Source organism: Lathamus discolor, chromosome 2, assembly GCF_037157495.1.
Source record: "Lathamus discolor isolate bLatDis1 chromosome 2, bLatDis1.hap1, whole genome shotgun sequence".
NCBI classification, from domain to species: domain Eukaryota; kingdom Metazoa; phylum Chordata; class Aves; order Psittaciformes; family Psittacidae; genus Lathamus; species Lathamus discolor.
The window spans coordinates 157,051,322-157,071,411 of NC_088885.1; the positions used below are offsets into that span (position 1 = coordinate 157,051,322).

The 20,090-nt window shown below is 49.7% G+C and overlaps 1 protein-coding gene across 3 annotated transcripts in view; it reads right to left on the minus strand.

Annotated features, from left to right (window-relative positions):
- Positions 1 to 8,067, minus strand: part of PTP4A3 (protein tyrosine phosphatase 4A3) — a 45,528-nt gene extending 37,461 nt beyond the window's left edge. Inside the window, exon 1 of one of the 3 annotated variants that reach the window (XM_065669033.1) lies at positions 7,948 to 8,067. The gene's annotated coding sequence lies outside the window, so the exon portion shown is untranslated. Of the gene's footprint in view, positions 1 to 4,234; positions 4,341 to 7,120; positions 7,141 to 7,947 lie in introns of those variants that run through there. The other 2 variants (XM_065669040.1, XM_065669038.1) reach the window with 2 other exon arrangements.
- Positions 8,068 to 20,090: the final 12,023 nt, after the last annotated feature.

The window sequence follows — 20,090 nt, forward strand, 5'->3', positions numbered from 1 at the left end:
CTGGAGGGATTAATTTTGGAGGGGGAAAGAAAAATAGAGAGAGAGAACTAAGTGTGTGGTCCGGTGCGTGTGACTTGGGGCTGGGGCTGCACCCACTGCTGTCCCATCCACAGCAAACCTATGCAGGTTTCCCCACCTGCCCTTTTGATGTGTTGTCTCCCACCTCAGGAGACAGCTCCATCACGTCCATGCAAAAAAGAGGCATTAAAATAGATAGAAATAGTATTTTAAATGATAGAAAGTTAATTAAGAAGCTGCCAGAGCAAAGGAGAGCCCATGAACAAAATCAGCTCGAGCTGGGAGCAGCAATGAAGAGTGAATGGGGTGGAAACCCTCTCTGCAATGAGGTTTCTAGGGTGGTTTTACCCCAAACTGGCTCAGTTCATCCCCAGCCTCTCTGAACGTGCAAGCTCCCTGCATGGATGCGGCCCTGCTATCAGCATCCCCATCACTGGGGCACGGAGAAGGGTAGGAATGACCTGGATCATGGGTTTAATCACCAGCCTTCAGCCTGGCTGCGCTTGCACTGGTGGCAGGGCCCCAGAGAGGGGACTCTGGCAGGAGCCCAGCACTGTTCCTACTGGGAAAAGCTTGGCTGTCCCTATCTCGGGGTACCCAGCCTCATGGGGATATCCCTGTGACCAGCAGGTTGCACCCCATGGGATGCATCCCCCCATCACCCTGGGGAGCACCAGCGCAGGGACTTCCAGAGCCTTTCAGGGTAGGGAATTAGGCATGCCATAAATTATCCTGCTTGTTTTCCAAACCCCCTCTTTTTCTGCCAGCCACACAACCAAGCAAGAAGCTGTAATTTGCCACTGACGGGGTGTAGGAAAGGAGGGGACGCAGTGGCTGGGAGAAGCTTTCCCTTAAATGCCCCTTTAACGCCACCTTAAGAAATAATGAGCCGGGGGCAGCGGAGGTTACTGCTCTGGTATGAGAATTTTCATGAGCATGAGAAGGCAAAAAAAAGAGACCACATTGCTCCAAAGTGGCTTTTTTTTTCCCTTTAAAGAAAGCTTCAGGGGCTCTGGGAGAGCAAAGCTCGCTGCAGTTTGTTTTCTGTTGTGCCCACGTTACCAAGCAGAGCCTGCAGAGGAATGCACAGCGAGGGGCACCCGGACGGGTAGCGCCCCTGGGTAAGCACTAATAGCCAGGTATGATGGGATGGTGAGGGGCACCAAGCCCAGCGCTCAATAAGCCAGCTTCCCAGTTTAATGCAAGGTTTGCTTCCAGTAGCACTCCACTGCACAGAACTACAGACTGCTTTGGGTTGGAAAGGACCTTAAGATCATCCAGTTCCAACCCCTGCCATGTGCAGGGACACCTCACACTAAACCATGTCACCAAGGCTCTGTCCAACCTGGCATTGGAGCATTGGATGGAGCATTCACAGCTTCTCTGGGCAACCCATTCCAGTGCCTCACCACCTCACAGTAAAGAACTTCTTCCTTATATCCAACCTGAACTTCCCCTGTTTCAGTTTTAACCCATTACCCCTTGTCCTATCACTCCAGTCCCTGATGAAGAGTCCCTCTCCAGCATCCTTGTAGCCCCCTTCAGACACTGGAAGCTGCTCTGAGGTCTCCACGCAGCTTCTCTTCTCCAGGCTGAACAGCCCCAATGTTCTCAGCCTGTGTCCATAGAGGAGGTGCTCCAGCCCCTGCCCACCCTCTGACCATTGTGTTGCACACTGAGCTAGTAAATAAAGATACTATCACATTAAATATAAATCACAATCAATAATACACAAATCACATTGAAACAGTGATTCCAGAGGTTGGGATAATCAAGGCAATTCCGCCAGGGAGCAGCGCGGTAGCTGGCAGCTCCCAAAGCCTTCTCCAGAGAAGTTCAAACCCTCAAATACTTGGAATTGCTCTTTGAGGGAATTTATTTTAAAGCCGCTTTAACGGCAGCTGGGAATTACCAGGGAGGCACTTTGCGATTTCCCAGCTGCTGACCCCGTTCACATGAAGGGGGCCCTGGGTGACCGCCCAGCTCGGGAATACGAGCTGGAGCCAGCAACTGCCTAGAGCTGCACCCGCGTTTCCCCTTGCCCCATGTAGTGGGAGCAACACGGAGGAGCTATTGAGAACGGCAGAAACAAGAGAAAATCGAATCATAGCATCAATGAGGTTGGAAAAGACCTTTAGGATCATTGAATCCAACCTTTATCCCAGCACTGCCAAGGCCACCACTAGCCCATGGCACTGAGGGTCTCGTCTACACGGTTTGTGAACTCTCCAGAGACAGTGACTGCAGCCCTGCCCTGGGCAGCCTGTTACAACGCCTGAGCACCCTCTGGGGCAGGAATTGTTCCTCAGCTCCATCTGAACCTGCCCTGGTGCAGCTTGAGGCCGGTTCCTCTTGTCCCATCCCTTGTTCCTTGGGAGCAGAGCCCAGCCCCTCCTGGCTCCGTCCTCCTGTCAGGCACTTGTAGGGAGCAATCAGGTCCCCCTGAGCCTTCACTTCTCCAGCCTAAACCCCCAGGTCCCTCAGCTGTTCCCCATCACACTTGTGCTCCAGGCCCTGCATCAGCTCCATTGCCCTTCTCTGGCCCCACTCCAGCACCTCAATATCTCTCTTGTAGTGAGGGGCCCAGAACTGATCTCCAACATCCAGCCATAAGGGCATAAGCCTGCTTAGCTGGGATGTGGTAGGGTTATTTTTGAAGACCCTTTTCCCCTGAAGGCTGAAAACTGCACCCAACTGCATTGCTTCCCACCTAGAGCTAAAGTAGAGCTGAGAGCTCCAAAACACCAAGCCAATGTCCCATCTTGCTGGTGGCACATTGCTTTTTAAGCATTTTGTTCTAAAAAGAAAGGTTATTGAGCAAAATCACTGATGACAAGCTAAGTATCAACAGGACTGCAAATGACAGGTCCTGCTTGAAGACCAGGAGATGCCACCAGCTCAGCTGTAGCTGTTCCTCTTGCAAAACCTTTGTGCCCCCCTGTCCACCCCATTGTACTGAGAGGGTTATGGAGTCCTTCTCTGCTCTAAACCTACATGGGGACATCTTGGTCACTCCAGCTGACTCAAACCCTGGAGATGAGATGGTAGACCTGGAAGAGATGGGATGGGTCTGGGGGTGGGTAGAGGCAGCCCCATGCCCAACTGCTACCAGATGCCAACCCACCTGCACCATGCAGTCAAGTCACCTGGAGTAAAGAGGGCCCCCAAAGCCACAAGCAAGTGTTGGGATGATAGGCATCAACCTCCCCTCATCACCCACAGCCCTGCGCTGGCTTTCTTCTCCTTGTTACGCTTGAAAGACACTTGTGGAAAAACACAGCAGAAAGGGTTTGAGTGGCAGGCTGGAGAAGGAAAACAACTTGGCAAGGAGCGGGCTGAAGGACACAGGCGCTCCCGTTTCAGCGCAGAACTCCCAAGGGTGCTGCTCACAGGGTTTATTGACCAACTCAACAAGCTGGCCTTGCAAACCATGGCAGGGAGGGACACAGCTTTTGGTCAAGGTTTCAACGGTGGCACTTTATTAACTCTATAATCAACCGGTGACATAACCAACAGGGACTCAACGCACACAGTCAGCAAGACCCTGCAATCACTGCATGTGCACTGTCACGCCAACGTCACCCCCAAAAAAGCCATCAAGTGGTCTCTGCAATGCAAAGGGGAACAAAAAATAAAGGGAAAAACTAAAAGTCGAAGTCCAGGCAGGTACAATCTGCTTAAAATAACAAAGGGGTGCGCCCTTGACTCAGTCAGTGCAGCAGACACAGAGGACTGAGTTGCCTGGCTCAGTATTAGAAGGAGAAATAATCATTGCCATAATAAACCAAGAACAATTAGACGCAGCCAGGTCAGGTTCATTAAGGGTGAAAGGCAACAGTTTGACTCCAAACCCAGCCTGAAAGGTTGCATCGATAGGATCTTCCCCAGCACAAGTCTGTGCGGGAACTCGTCATTCCCCCCCCCCCCCATTCCTTTTCCTTGCAACACGCCACATCGCCCCCAGCTCTCACGTTAAATATCTTATTAACTGCAGTGACGCAAGAGAGGAAATCTCTGAGAAGTATCAGAGAGGGAACACATTCAGCATCGATACGGCTGCAGAGATCTGCATGCGAAATGCATTCACCCCATTCTTTCCCACCCCCCTTTCCTCTGATCACTCGATGCCATGGGAAACTGAAGCTGACATCCAAACAGAGAGAGACTCCCAGTAAAAATATTAAGATGAAGAAAGAAAAGAGCCATAAAAACTTGCCTTCCAGGAAACCATTTGGATGCAGACCCTGCGCAGCTGCAGCCACCCTCCGCGTTGTGTTCAACCCCCTCCTGCTTTCCGGCTTGGAAATCGAGGCAGGGTGGGGAAGAAAAGGGGATAAAACCCCAGAGGATAAAGAGGAGAAGCGATATTGCAGCTGATGAGCCCGAGAGGCTGTTGGCAAAGTGGTCCAGCAATCATCAGAAATTCAGACGGTCACGTGAGGAGCCTGTCTGCAGCTCCCGCTCAGGCTCAGCACTTCCCGAACTGCACACGCAGCAGTTCTCCCGCCCCACTCCCACCCGTTTTCCAGCCCCGTGTTCCATCTAAACCCCTCCATCAGGCTTTAAGCACCGCAAGGTGACTGAGGGCTTCCTGCCAAAGATACTCCGGCCACAAAGGTGGATTCGTGCCATACAAGCGCAGATAAAGCATCGCTTACGCTGCAAAGCCACCCTTCCCTTTTAGGCTTTCCACCTATACCCTAGCAGGCAGTGGGGCTCCCAGGATGTGCACAGTGGCCATCACCTCACCACGGGGCTGATGGGGGTCTCACTGATGTGGAGGAGCACCCAGAGAACACGCTGTACCTGCTCCCGGGACCAGCCTGTCCCTGGGCAACCCTAGGCATGCCCAAAACTGGCCCCCAAGCTGCACTGGTTGCATCAGAGCAGGCAGGTGAGCCCAGACATCTCCAGGGCGAGGTGGCAGCTGCCTTTTTTCTTTATTTATTTAATTTTAGGGACTTATTTGCTTTAGTTTTCACTTGGGATGTTGCTCGCACCCAAAAGATGCTCATTCCTCTCCCATCCTTCACTGCCCTATGGTGCAGCAGCTCCCAGGGTCCCACCGGGAACAAGCAAAGGTCCCTCTGCAAATGCTGCTCTATACAACCTCACCATCCCACTCCCTAAAATCTTTTGGACAATGAAAATGGATGGTTTTTCTCTGCTTGCAGCCATTCTTGCATCCTCATTCGCATGAGGAATTAAGAGACTCAAAGGCTTCATGCTGCCTCGTCTTCACTGCCCGGCCGGAGATGCATTGCATTGCAGTAAAGTCAGGCAGATACAGTGGGACTAAAAAAAGAGCGTGTTTTTCTTTTTTTAAAGCCGGATTGCCTTTCACGGCATCTATATTTATAGGTAGAGCTGTTGAAATCTTAAGGGCTCCTTGCCACAGGAATCCGGTCACGTCTCGTGTTCACAAAGTGGCGTAACTGGGCAAAAAATGAGCATTTAACGGAGCAATGGGCGCTGTGTCCCTCCTTTAGTTTTGGGTACAGTCGGAGGGCAAAAAGAGAAGATGCAAAATGTACAGGGGAGATGTGCGTGTCCCCACCATGTGCCATGATCTGTAGGTTCCAGGTTTGGAGCACAGTGAACATGGGATTTCACACCCACCCCTGGACTGGCACTTTCCTTCTCAGTCAATGATCAAACAAGAAACCCCAAAGCCCCCTTTTTGGGGTGTTTATTTTTGCTTTCTGTTGGTCTATCAGTGGCACACTCAAACCTTCCCCTGCATTTTGTTTAATGGTTCAAAAACCCCAATGAGGCTCAGCTCCGGAGCAGTCAAACTTGCTCTCCCCGTCCGAAGCCACTTTGCAACGCCATCCACCAACACGCCGCAGCACACGATGCCCAGAAACCACACAGCCTCAGCCCAAAAGCTTGCAGTTTCCTTACACAACAGCATGCTACGCTGCTAAAAACCCCTCTTTTATTGTAATTTGTGCTATAAAAACCCGTTGTGCCGCATCTGACGATGTGCTACCACCCGGCTGAGTGCATCTGGATGCTCAACTCTCTATTTCCTTATGGCAACCTATGCCCATTCCAGTCAAAACCCCAAACTGTAATTAAAGTTATTGATAGGAGCCAATGTTTACGGTTTGCTATTTTAATATCAAGTGCTGCTGGATTTCAAGCCACTGATTTCCATCGCTTGCAGGGGGTGATTAAGCTGGAAACGTGCCTAAACGCCGGGGGGAGGTTTGACGTTTCTACAGGCACTTCTGCCATCAAATCCAAGAGGCTGATCCCAGTGGATGCTTCTCGTCAGGGACCACCTTGACTGGAAGCCAGTGATTTTTGAGCACACATAGAAATAAAACTAAACCAGTCGTAATGAAAGCTTTCAGCAGTGCCAATGGGACGAAGGTTGGTAGCACTCCAGTGACACGACTATTTTCAGCCTCGTGAAAGTTTAAGTATTGCTTTCCCAAAGGAATGGATTTCAGGTTGGAGCTTTTACTAGGTTAAAAGTCTCTTCCTTCACTTGCCCACGTGTCAGATTTGGCAGCCCCTACTAGCATCTGATGTCCCCCACAGAGGCTATGATGGTAACTGTGCTGCAACACAGCAACAGCCGGCGCCTGGGTGGTTAACTCTGAAGCCTAGTGACAACACACTATGAAGTTCCTGGATGTATGTAAGTATTGGTGGGTGTCCAAAGCTCCCAGCTTTAAATACACCTGCAGCATTTTCAGTATACACTACTAGCAATGATATGACCAAACAATCAGCAACCATTATAACCATGGAATTCAAATCCAGCTCACAACAGGCTAGGGAGACGCATGAGATTTAGCATACAAACAAGTCACCAGCCCCATTTATCCACACTACTCTTTTTCCACTGCTTCCAATAAATACACAACTTCATTAAGGCCTAATTTACTTGCTGATCCTCCTTTAGCAAGGAGGATGTATGTATATAAAACCAACTCAGCAGCCTCAGCCACTGCATTTACATTTCACCTCCTTTGAGCAGAAGGATGAAGCCGTAACCGAATTAACTGGAAATTGGCAGCAGCACAAACTTGCCAGATTCCAGCTAATTGCCCGGATTAGTAATTCCAGTCGCATGCAAAATCCACTTTACCTACGGCAGAGGAAGGCAGCGCACGAGGTGTCCTCCTGCTATGTGACCCGCCTGCTTTCACAACGGGGCCCACCAGCCTCCGAAAACCCCTTAAACCTCATTAGCACAACGGAAACACGCTCAAATATGGCACAGGAGAGGCGGTCACTGCTGCAACTGCAGCGAGAGCAGCCCCATGCGTTTAACGCCGTTTCCCTGCAGAGGTGGGAAACGTCCATTGGGATGGCGCGACCGGACAGCAGGGAATATTCTGCGCTTCCCCCCTCCACCCCGGGCCCCTTGAAACGCTGAGAGCGTTGTGAGGCCGCCCGGAGAATGGAAGTGCCCATGATGCGCACCCTGCAGCACACCCAGCACGCATCGCAATGGGACACAGGGCTCCGAGGGTGCTCCGGTGCTGCCCTATAACGAGGGGGGCGAACGCAGCATCGCACGTGGTCTTGCCACCGGGGCTACCGCAGCATCGTGCATGGTGTCTCCCCCCCCCCCCCCCGCCCCGCTGCACCGCGCAGTGCCCTGCTTGAGCCTCGCAAGGCTCTACCTGGTGTCCCCCCTCCGACTGGGACCGGGGTTACCGCACCCCGCGCACGGGGGACACCGCATCGCGCACCCGAGCGCGGCCTCCCCCCGCACGCCGCGATCGCCCCGCTCCCGGCCTCCCCGGCGGAGGGAGAAAGGAAGGAAGGAAGGGAGGAAGGAAGGAAAGGAGGGATCGCCTCGCACCCGGGCGGCCCCACGCTTCGCTCCGCGCATGGCTCCCTCCCGCCCGCATTGTTGCGCGGGCGGCCTCACACGCCGCCTCCTCGCCGCCCGTCCCCCGCACTGACCTGCTCGCCGGCTCCGGCCGTGCCGCCCCGTTCTGCGCTGTCCCGTTCCCGTTCCGAGCCGAGCCGTGCCGTCCCGTCCCGTTCGGTTCCGTTCCGTTCCGTTCCGTTCCGCGCCCCGCACATGCAGCTACTGCAGCCCCGCGCGCGCCCCCTGCCCGCCCCGGCTCCGCCCCCTCGATCCGGCCGCGGCGTCACGTGGTACGGAGGAGCCAATAGGGAGGGGAGGGAAGAGACGGCAGGGCCGGTGAAGGGGCGGGGCTAAAGGAGTGAGGGGCGTGGAGAGAGGGGCGGGGCTGAGGGGTGGGCGGGGCTAGAGACGGGTCTTGCCCATATTTGGGGTTGGGCGGGGCCAGGTGAGGGGGCGCAGGGAGGCGGGGGCGTGAGGTGAGTGTGCGGGAGGGGAGGAAAGGGAGGAGAGGGAGGAGAGGGAAAGGGAGGAGGAGGAAAGGGAGGAGGAGGACGAAGAGGAAGAACAGGAGGAGGAGAAGATGATGATGATGATGACGATGATGATGATGATGATGACGATGACGATGATGACGATGACGATGACGACGATGACGATGACGACGATGACGATGACGATGATGACGATGATGACGATGGAAAAGATGAAGAGGATGATGAAGAAGAAGTTGAAGAGGAAGAAGAAGGTGATGATGAAGAACAAGAAGATGAAGAAAGAAAGAGGGGAAGGAGAAGAGGAAGAGGAGAGGGAAGAAGAAGAATAAGAGAAGGAGGAAATGGGAGGAGGAAGAAGAAAAGCAGGATGGAGGAGAAGAAGAGGAGGACGAAGAAGATGATGATGAACAAGAAGATGATGAAGAAGGAGAAGATGATGATGATGCCCATGGCAAGGGGGTTGGAACTAGATGATCTTAGGGTCCTTTCCAACCCTAACTATTCTATGATTCTATGACTCTCTGATGCAGAAGAACAAGAAGATGATGAAGAAGATGATGATGACGAGGAGTAAGATGAAGAAGATGAAGAGGAAGGTGAGGAAGGAGGCCCAGAGGCTGGGGCAGAGCAGGCTGCACAAACCTTGGTGCAGTGGAAACCCCCTTCCCCATGCTGGCCAGGCTGGGTGCAGGGAGGAGCTGCTCATTCCTGTGGCTCTATAAAGGATGTATTCAACATCTCACTATGAGCAGTGGTGGGCGCTGCGGTGTCACCCATGGGGTCACTGTCCTGGGGTCTGTTGTGATTCAAGAGCTGCTGTTGCTCAGCCTGTCTGGCCAAGCTCCTTGCCCCAGGTTATCAACCTTTGCTGCTATAAATCCCTCTGTAGAGCTGTGGCATAAAGAACGACCGTAAATCCAAAGGAATAGGAACACAGCACCTGCCTCTTTTCATTTATGTCTGATTTATTGAGGACTCTTTTAGCAGGAGTCACTGTGGAGTCAGCCAACAGCTTTGCAGCCATTAAAGCAATAGTCGGATAGGGCTTTTGGGGTGACAAAACACATAGAGGGATGAGGTGATTCCTCAGGAGTCACACACGGATATGTAGGTATGAAAGGGCAGCAGCTGAATATCAGATGTGTGTTTGAAGGATGTTTTTTGCTGTGCTCTTAAAGGCACTAAAATGGTGCTGTCTAAACCAGAACCATCTGAGAGTGCTTTGTGCTTCTGAGAACACTGTTATAAAAGGGCCAGGAGGCCTCCTCTTTGGTTAAGGGTCACCTGGCATGACCTGCAGCAAGTCCTCCATCGGAACATGAGAAAGGCTGATTTGGCACAGTGAGTGTTTCCAACAGGGGGAAAAAAAAAGAAGAGAAGGGAAAAAAGGAAGGAAAAGGTTCAGAATTTCTTCATTCATCATAAAAACCCCTAAATCAGTAAAGGAAACAAGTCAAGTTTAGGTTTCTTAACGTGATGGATCTTGTGCAACTCCAGTGTATATGTGTAAATAAATACAACGGACCTTTGGCTAAAACTGCTGCATCTGTTGGCCAATTTAAAGGATATTGGAGACATTCCATTTCTGCAAGTTTGAAAGCAGGCAGCTGGATGCAAGGGATTTCCATCAGCACGCCTCCCTCCTTCCCCTTCGCCTCTCGAGGCAAGCTCGAGTTAGACATCAGCAAATTCACACCTTGCAATAGACGCCTGCTGAAGACAGAAAGCAAACTGTTACTTCCCTTGCTATTGACATTTAGGTTTTGCTATTTGCCTCCCTGCTCCTTCTTTCTGAGTGAGAAAATTATCTGTTCTTCACATCAATGTCTCTAATGCAATACTCGGAGCGTGACTTTCGGTGCTGCTAGAATTAGGCTGGCAAAGCTTAGCAAAAGCTCTGGAGGGCAGAAGTCCTCCTGCTATTGCTGGGGATGGTAGGACCCACTGAGAAACCCGCCTGCAAACGCTTTCTTTAAAAGCAAAACCCACTGAAAATTGAAACAAGCAAACATCATAAAATCCAGCACAAAGGAAAAACAACTTTGCAGCTGCTCTGGTTGGTTGGGTATTTTTGGTCAAACCCTTTCTTGTTAAAAGAGCGTGACCCCTTTCCTTTCCGTGGGGATTCCCAGGCATTATGGGGAACTGCATTTGGGATCTGTTTGTTTGTTCTGTATCCTTTACTGTTTGCGGATATGATAGACCCGCCTTTGGGTTGCAGCAAATGCCAGTGATCTGTTTCTGCTTAGCTGAGAACCTGAGAGCGGTGCTTGGCAAGCTGTTCTTTGCTTACCATTTCAAATGTCACATAGAGCACAGTCTCAGCTTGACAGCTCTGGCATGAGAAGAAGGGGCAACAGCATGAGCCTCCACCACATCGCCTCAGAAGGGCTGTCAAACCCAGCTTGATCCCTCTTGCATGGGTGAAGATGGAGGTTTGCTGTGCCTGAGAGAGGAGCTTCTCAGCCTGGGGTATAAATTCATACCAGTTTTGTTGCTGCTCTTTGGTAGGGGAAATTAGAATCATAGAATCATAGAATCACAGAATGGTTTGGGTTGGAAAGGACCTTAAGATCATCCAGTTCCAGCCCCCCTGCCATGGGCAGGGACACCTCACACTAAACCATCCCACCCAAGGCTCTGTCCAACCTGTCCTTGAACACCGCCAGGGATGGAGCATTCACAACGTCCCTGGGCAACCCATTCCAGTGCCTCAGCACCCTTACAGTAAATAACTTCTTCCTTATATTGAATCTAAACTAACCCTGTTTAAGTTTTAACCCATTACGCCTTGTCCTATCACTACAGTCCCTAATGGAGAGTCCATCCCCAGCATCCTTATAGGTCCGTTGTGTCCATTGTAAGTTGTAGGAGAAGATGGAAGCATTAAAAATTGATATGAGGAACACCTTCAGGTCTCCTGGCAAGCCTGAATCCATCTTCAGTGAAGCCCTGCCTCACTTTTCAAGGGGGTTGGAACTGGATGATCTTAAAGTGCTTTCCAACCCAAACCATTCTATGATTTTAGAGAATCAGGACAGAAATGTTTCCACAATCAGGTCACTGCTATAAGAGGATCAAACAGGCATCACGCTAGCTGTAATTTCCTGCGTTTGAATGGATATTCAGCACAAATATCGACAATCTCCTCTGCGTGTTACCATCCTTGAGCATGTTTTTGAGCATAATGCGCTTGAAAAGCAACGTGGAAGGATTGAAACCTGTGCGTGGATGCTAATCCCAGAGGGCTGAGTTTCCCTTAGTGATAGTGGAAAGCCTGGCCATGTTTTAACGTGTGTTTGTCAAAGCGCTTGTGTTACAGCTAGGATACTTTCCTGGATCAAGCCCACACAGCCTTCGTGTTTGCAGAAATGATGGAAATGCAGTCCATACACCTGCTTTGTTTGAGTTTGTGTCATCGTTTTTTCCATGCTCCTCCCCTACCCCTTCTGTCATTTCCATTTCAGTCAAAAGCAGCTTTTCTTTTGAAGCCAGGACACCGTTAACACTGAATTGATGGAAAAAACTGCTCTCCTTTTTGCCACCTGCAGACATCACTTCTCACTGCTGCTGTGTTAGAGAGGGAGCAAGAGGAAAGTGGTGATGCTAGGGTGGAAAGTTTAGAGGAGGAATCACTCCTCCAGGGTAGGAAGCGAAACATGAGTTCTTGATATTGTCAGTGTTAACTGTCCAGTACTGATGCCTCCTTCCCATCCACTATTTAAGCTGAACAGACCTTGTCAGCCACTGGAGCTTGTGTCTTGTAATTCACCTTTGGCGAAGCACTTACCTCATCATGTTCCTCTGGGATTTCAGCATCTGGATGAGGTTTCCAGTCACCAGTCCTGACACAGACATCACATTCCCTGCGCATGACAGGGGTTTGCAGCTAGGTGATCTTAAAGTCCTTTCCAACCCTAACTATTTTATGATTCTATTATTCACCTGCACTACAAGTGGCCTGGGTTTCTCCAGCTCGTAGAGGTCCCAGAAGCTGCTGTGAACTGACTTTTCCTTTTCATTGATACCTTTTCTTTCTGGGAGAGAGAAGAAAAACCAAAACCAAAACGCCCAAACAAACCCTATGCAATAGTTAATTCAGATCTTATTTATTCTGTTTCCTTAAGTTAGCTTTTTCTCCAGGAGAGGCTCAAAGTGGAGCACTTCCCTCTTCAGGAAGAGTCATTTAATAGCTGGACCAGCACTTGGAATTCACTCGAAGGCACTGACTAATTCAGCCTGAGTGAAACTGAAGTTCACTCATACGTGGTAACGCCTTTCTTTTTCCCACACTCATCAAAACCTTGTTTGCCTACTTCACAGATTCCCCAGGTATTAATAGCCAACAAAGACTTCAGAACAGAAAGAGCTGGGCCCAGAGACTGAAAGGTTGCATTTGCATGTAAGAGAGATGGGGGAGGCTCTAAAGGGATCACAAGTGCTGCAGATAGCCTGGCTCCTTGCCCTCCTACACAGCTGAAGCTCAGTCCTGCTTTCTCAAGCACATGGCATAGTCCAGGGCTTTCATCTGGGCTGAGAACGTGGTTAAATCCTTGCAGGCACCGCAACATGGAATGGTGTTTTAACCACATCAGGGAAGGCAGGATAGGTCTCCTAGGGTAGGGCTTCTTCAGTGCGGTCCCTGCACTACTGGTGGTCCATAGCGTGCCTGAAGGTGGTCTGCAAACTGATTGCAATTAGGAAAATAAAACCATACGCATTGCATTCCCACGCCTGCAAGCCAGCAATCAGAAAGGAGATGAAGTAAGAGTAACAGATAATCATGCTGAGTTTTAGGTCCCGGTGGCAGTACTTTCAGTGATGCTATGGCCCTCAAGTTCTGTTTTTTTCTATTAAATAAGGTGAATTGCCCATTTGGTTGAAGGAGGTTGGTGGGGGACCAGGCTGGTTATCCCACTGGCACTGGAAACCTGGGCTGGTACATGCTGCAGGAGCCCTGCTTGCAGCCAGAAGTCATCTGGAGCCAATCCCACATACCTATTCAAAGAGCCTTCGTTTTCCTCATTAGAGGACATACTTGCATAATCTTCTTTGTCTGATAAGGAGCACTGCCTACTTTCTATCTCACACCCAGGCCTCCAGACTTAGCCAGGCCTAAGGAAAGGACTACTCTGTGTAACCAGCTGTACTTGGGAGTGTAGACACATCCTAAGGACATGATACTATCAGGGTTTAGGGGTAATGATGTGCTTCAGGCATCCAGCTAAGGTGGGCACTGTGACTTCCAGGCTGGTGTGGAGACAGCAATGGGAAAAGGGTGAGAAAAAAGGAGCTCAGAAATCTCTCTGTACATCAGAAAAGATTCCCCTCGGTCCCATAAGAAAGCAACAGTACTTTTGCCGTTTATCCTGCGAAGGATGTTTGAAAGGTGCTGCTGAAAATCAACTGAGGAAAGGAAGCTTGCCCATGTCCATCCTAACCTTGGTAATGAAGTGTCTGCATTACCAGCTGAGCCTCAAATAATTTGACTTGGCACTATTCAAAGCCACAGAGTCCAGAAGCTGTACATGGGGTAGATCTCTGGCCCCAGCCCTGATTCGTTCTCCTACAAGATTTTTAGGATCTCATGCAGCATGCATTCATCCCTGTGTGGATGCTCTTAGTATAGACATAAGCATCTTACTGGGGTTTAGCTTAGACCACTTTAGTGAAACCTAGAAAACCAAGCACCTGGAGCAGGATCTGGCCTTTCCAAGGGAGTTTGGTTGCATTCAGTGATGGATGTGAAGGAAACTCATGATTCTTGGGATGGAGGAGACAGGGGATCAGTAAATCGGTTTGCAATTGTGAGTAAGGGAGTAACAGGACATTTATTTCCTTGGAGAAGTTCTTCTGGTGCTCCACCACATTTCTGCACTGTTCTAGGGGACAATAGCAACTGGTCTTTAAGCTTAAACTGGAGACATTCTTACTTTTAAGTCCTTACAGGCCCTGTTTTAACACTGCTGGTGGCAGCAGGGTGAGCAAGCCTTTATTCCATGGAAAGTGGAGGCAGGCAGAAGTTAAGTGGCTTTCCAAAGGCCATGTAGGAAATTGGTAGGGCAGGAAGCTGGCCATTAGGACATCCTTTCTGCAGAATATAACAAGAGATGGACCAAGAGGTGCAGAGGAAGAACAGGACTTGCCCAAGGTTGCTGCATCACCCCATCTCCTGAAAGCACTTGCCCTGGCAGCAGAGATTATCACATACTTCCCGTATCTCCACTGTAAGAGATGAATGGGAAGGGGGGTGTGGGGGAAACAAGCCGGTTGCTATTAATTCAGTTGAGCTTGACTGGACATGCACAAGCAATCCAGAGAAGGAAATAGTTCTGGTTCTGTCTGGTTCAGCAGAAAACTCCTCCCACTGAAGCTTTCCGGCAGGAAATCGAGTTACAAACATTACATGATCCGAGCAGATTCTCATACACTGATCCTGCCCTGGGGACAGGACACTTTGGGGAGCTGCTTATTGAGGATGTAGTTTTTAGATGCCTTAACCCTTTCTGGAGTGTCACTTTGAGGGCATCACAGCTCCTTGTGCCGGGCAGGCTGCAGAGATCACAAGGAAATGGATTTACAACTGTTGGGGTCATTCGTCATCAATGAAGAGGTCCTGAAAGCTTGTCTTTATGTGGAGGAAAGGAGGGGAGGGATGGGGAGTCTTTATTCTACTTGCTTTTCCTACTGAAGAAAACTGAGATCTGTCGACAATGTTTCCTGGAACACCCTAAAGATGACCAAAAAACGTGTGGTTTCTGGCACCAGCCTGACCATGCAAGTGAAACCTCTCAATGGAGAAAGGAACTGAATTGTACTTGGACTGTTTCGGACCCATTGTTTTTTCTTAACAGAAATGCCTGAAAAACAATAGGAGAGAAGCTGCCATTGTGAAAACTCAGACACCTACTGCTTCAGCTAAGGGTTAAGACTAGTTGTAATCTTCACGTTCAAGTGATATAATGAACCTTAAGGAAATAAATCCTGACGCTTGCTAATAGCCCTGAGATTTAAAACACAAAAGCATAGAGAGGGCCGGAGCTTTTCTTACAGAATAGAAAGCAAAAAGGACCCCAGCTCCTATTTTAGTCTTTATCCAATTACCAGTGATATAAACAAAAGTCTGACACTGAGGCAGGAGGAAAGGTGGGAGCTCCCTGCAGTGATAGCAAGGAGTTTTTCATGTGATGGCTGATTAATGGGTGCTTGCATCCCTCAGCACAGTGCTGGAGGGTGGGAAGGTAGGGATGGCCCCTGCTCGCAGTGCTTCCTGCTTGCATGCAGCCTGCCATGTCTCAGGTTTCCTTTGTGTTCCTCTAAGAAGCAGAGCATCTCCTGATGAAGGTCACAGCTTTGATCCCCACAGCTCGCTTGGGTGTTTATGGATGGCCATTATTAGTAACACAGGCTTGTGCATGCAACTGCTCCGTGCCTGCCCTTGTCTGACTGCAAGGGAGCAGGGGCAGTGTAACAAAAGGAAGTATAAATAGAGCCTTTTTAAAAGGCTGTTAAATAGAAATAGACTTTTAGGGAGGAGAGGGAAAGAATGAGGCGTGTTGCTATAGGAACTGCCAATAGTTTATTTAAGAAGGGCAAAGAAACAAACACCACCAAAAGGTGAAGTCAAGAGGAGCTGAGGATTGCTGACGGGATCTGTCAAGTCACGGGCATGGAGGGACCAGGTGAGAGCAGTGAGTTTCTACTAGAGCTGTGCTGAGAAAAGTCATCCTGGTTTACCTCTTGTGAGGTGGTCTGGAGTATGTTACTGCAAGGATCAGAGGGCTGCAGCAGCTCTGCTCTGGAGCCAGGCTGAGATGGGCTGGTTCAGCCTGGAAAAGAGATGGCTTCTTAAGGGGAGACCTTAGAGCAGCTCCAGTGCCTAAAGGGGCTGCAGGAAACCTGGAGAGGGGCTTTGGACAAGGGCCTGTAGGGACAGGCCAAGGGGAATGGCTTTAACCTGCCCGAGGGGAGACTGAGATGAGCTCTTAGGCAGAAGCTCTTCCCTGTGAGGGTGCTGAGGCGCTGGCACAGGGTGCCCAGAGAAGCCGTGGCTGCCCCATCCCTGGCAGTGCTCAAGGCCAGGTAGGACACAGGGGCTTGGAGCAACCTGCTCTAGTGGAAGGTGTCCCTGCCCGTGGCAGGGGTTAGAATTGGATGAGCTTAAGATCCCTTCCAACACAAACCCGTCTGGGGTCCTATGTAATGTGTGTTTCCAGTTACAGAAACTGTGTTTCCATGATTCTTGTGTGTAGAAGGTGGAGAAACGCATAAGAATGAACATCAGATTGGTGAAACCATCAGGAGCAAAGGGTTACATTACCTCTGTTCAACCTGAACCCCCTTACTGCAAAGCCCAACTCATGTGTTCGGTCATCTTGATCTTAGAAGGACAGTGAAGGACATTCCCTCATGCTGACATTGGAAGAATACTTTTTAATCATAATTTCTGTAGGTTCAGAACCAAATTGAGCCCTGACATAGGTACATCTGAGAACTGGGCACTACTGTGATCCTGAACCTGCTCCTCCATCTGGATCAATTGTTACTGAAGACTATACTTCTCCAAGTCACTCTTGCTTTGACTCCAAAGTCAGGTTGTTGCAGCAAAAGCAGAAGCATTCAGGCTTCCTCCTTTTTTGCCAAGCTCCCACTCCTTAAAATAAAATGAAAGTAAACTTGGATCATAGGATCATGCACATTTGGGGCTGGAAATTATCATCTGCGCCAAAATAAGTGGCAAAGCCATGCAGCTTGCAAGGCAATTCTGCAGGGCTCCTGGAAATGACCAAGAGATCAATTGGTCAAACAGATCAGGGCTCGTGTCCTCTTTGTGTGTGTTGTAAGTCCAGCGTGAGGAGCAGGGCGGTGAAATCCAGCTGAGAGTGACCTGACCTTGTGGAGGGCTAAGAGCAGAGATGTCTGATGCGGTAGGTCAGACTGGTGTTAGTGGTTGGACATAGCGCTGCACTGCCCTGGCCCCTGGGAGCAAGGTCTGCAGAGCATGCCCATGTCTGGTCAGCTACATCTGTGAAGCTCTATTATTGACCTTTCCATACCATAGTGCTGTGGAATCTCAGTCCACTTCACTCTCTGTATCTGCTTTTCCCACCTGTAGAGGCAAGGACCGTGTTTGCATCACTGTGCCCTGTCTCGGAGCTGTGTGTCTGTAAACCATCTGGGAGTGGGAATATCTTCCTGTTTGCTGGTACAGCACTAATCAAAGTGGGAACCTGATCAAGAGAAGGCTTTGAAGGGCTCCCACAATGCCAGCTATTAAAAATTGGACCTGAATGTCCTTTTCTGTGTGACTCTTTATTGTTCCTTCACCCCCAAACGAAAGGTCTCACCAGGTCTGGAGCAAATACCCAAGAGTGGAAATGCTGGCAGCTCTTTAGACAAGGGTGCTGTCTGCCTTCCCTTACCCCATCTGGTATCTTGAATTCTCCTCAAATGTGTTTGCTCAGATTATGCATTTTGTAAATAAAATGGCTGATCTTCATGATTTGCATTTATTCTTCCTGTGTCCAGGGGGCTGCATCCTACCTGAAGACCACGTGCTAAATACAACAAAAAGATGCTTTTTGCCCCAAAATGCTCTTAACACAAGAGCAGAGACAGCATCGAGAAAAGTGGGTGTGCTGGTACCCAGAAACACCACAGTGGGGCTGTTCTATTCTTGACCTTAGAAGCTCAAAGACCAGAAGCAGTTCAAAAGTCCCTGAGGTTGGGTGTCTTTTGCTGTCTTGTTTTTAATCTTCTAGTTTCTAAATCAGTGTTAAGGATTTCTCAGTTCCTGACTGATCATCTTGAAAACCTCAGGGCTGGTACAACTGGAAGAGTTCAAAGGGCAGAGAAGCCACAAAGAGAGAGCAAGCTGCCCTGGGAGGAGAGCTAAGAATTACCAAAAGTGATAGTTTCTTCTAGAAACTGCACCAAAGACTTCATAAGGGAAAGGGAAACAACTGCAAAAGCCTCCTGCCTTGTGTGGTGGAGAGCGGGTGCTGTGGGCTTTCTTATCCCATTTGAGTTTATGATACAAGGTAAAGCAATACCATGCATATACACAGCAGAGCAGGATTTCTATCCAAAGGCTTCTTCCTCTCACTAAAACAGAGGCAGTTCCTTTTAAAACTCAAGATGAAAGAAAGTTGGGGCTGTTCATCCTGGGGAAAAAGTGTGTAGAGACCTCAGAGCAGCTTCCAGTGTCTGAAGGGGGCTACAAGGATGCTGGAGAGGGACTCTTCATCAGGGACTGTAGTGATAGGACAAGGGGTAACGGGTTTGAACTGAAACAGGGGAAGTTCAGGTTACAGATAAGGAAGAAGTTCTTTACTGTGAGAGTGGTGAGGTGCTGGGATGGGTTATCCAAAGAAGTGGTGAATGCCCCATCCCTGGCAGTGTTCAAAGCCAGGTTGGACAGAGCCTTGGTGACATGGTCTAGTGTGAGGCATCCTTGCCCATAACAGGGGTTGGAACTGGATGATCTTAAGGTGCTTTCCAACCCAAACCATTCTGTGATTCTATGAAAGCCTTATTCCTCTTTAAAGCGACCCAAAAGATTGTCTCAGTTTCCTTCTCCAACATCTCTCTGCTCAGTGAATGCATTGCAGCAGCAGTACCACAGCTCCTTCACACTACTGATCTCCTGGACCAAATTCGATGCACAGCTTGAAAGGCTGGTTCCTCTGTGAGACCATTAGCACAGACATGTTTGCCATGGGATGGAAATGATTTCATCCAGAAAGGGCCCTGGGTTGCTTCATTCAGGCCAATTTTTGTACAAAACCAAACCTACGGGTGGCATATTTATTTTTAGGTTTTGAGCTAAATTCTCTTCATTTTCTCCCCTCCAAGAGCAAGAGGCGACTCAGAACCCGGCTGCTCCACTTTCTACATTCCCCTGACCCCATGGAGAGTTATCCCATATGCCCACCCATGCATGAGAAATTCAGGGTGAGCATTTTCGGAAGGTTTCACACAGCCTTTGATGTCTCCTAGCCTGGGAAATCGGTCCTTCTCCTGCTTCCCAGCTTGGAAGGTCTCGCTGTGGTATCTGCAAGAGATAACGCTCCCTTTCGCTGCACTCCAGGCCAGTCTCGCTGTCCCCCTCTCTGCTGCAGGGCTGCAGAAGGGCTATTCCCCTCCATATACATATAAAGAAAGGCCCTTCGGAGAGGGGCTGGCCCGCCTGCAGAGCTGGCCAGTCCACTCTGCATCTTTCCTTTCTGCTCACATAGACTGAGTTATGCCAGGCTCTGACCTAAGTGAAACTGCTGACAGTCACAGGGATTTGACTAATCTCCTTAGGTCGCTGTGAAATTTGTGATTCCTTTTAGGGAATAGAATTTTTTTGTGATTTGATTTGATTTTTCCCCCCCCTTTCCCTTTGGGCTAACTTGCAATGTAAAAATAAACTGAAGCCCACGGTGGGAGATTGATTTCCTCCTGAACTCAGGAAGGGCAGTCAGTCGACACAAGAGCCTCCTGGCCCATCCCAGGAGGATGCTGCTCCTGGATTCATTCCTGGAGACAGCTGCTGTCCGACCTTGCTGTAAGACTTCCTTCCCCATTGCTCTCCTCCCGGCCCTGCTGTAGCCCCATGGGGTCTGAGTGCAGCCCATGGGCACAGCCCAAGACATTTCCTTCCCTCCTAGCTCTGCCTCTGAGCAAGACTTCTGGGGGTGGGGAGCTGAGATGATAAAGTCCTAATGTCTACTCATATTTGACCTATCTCCTATTGA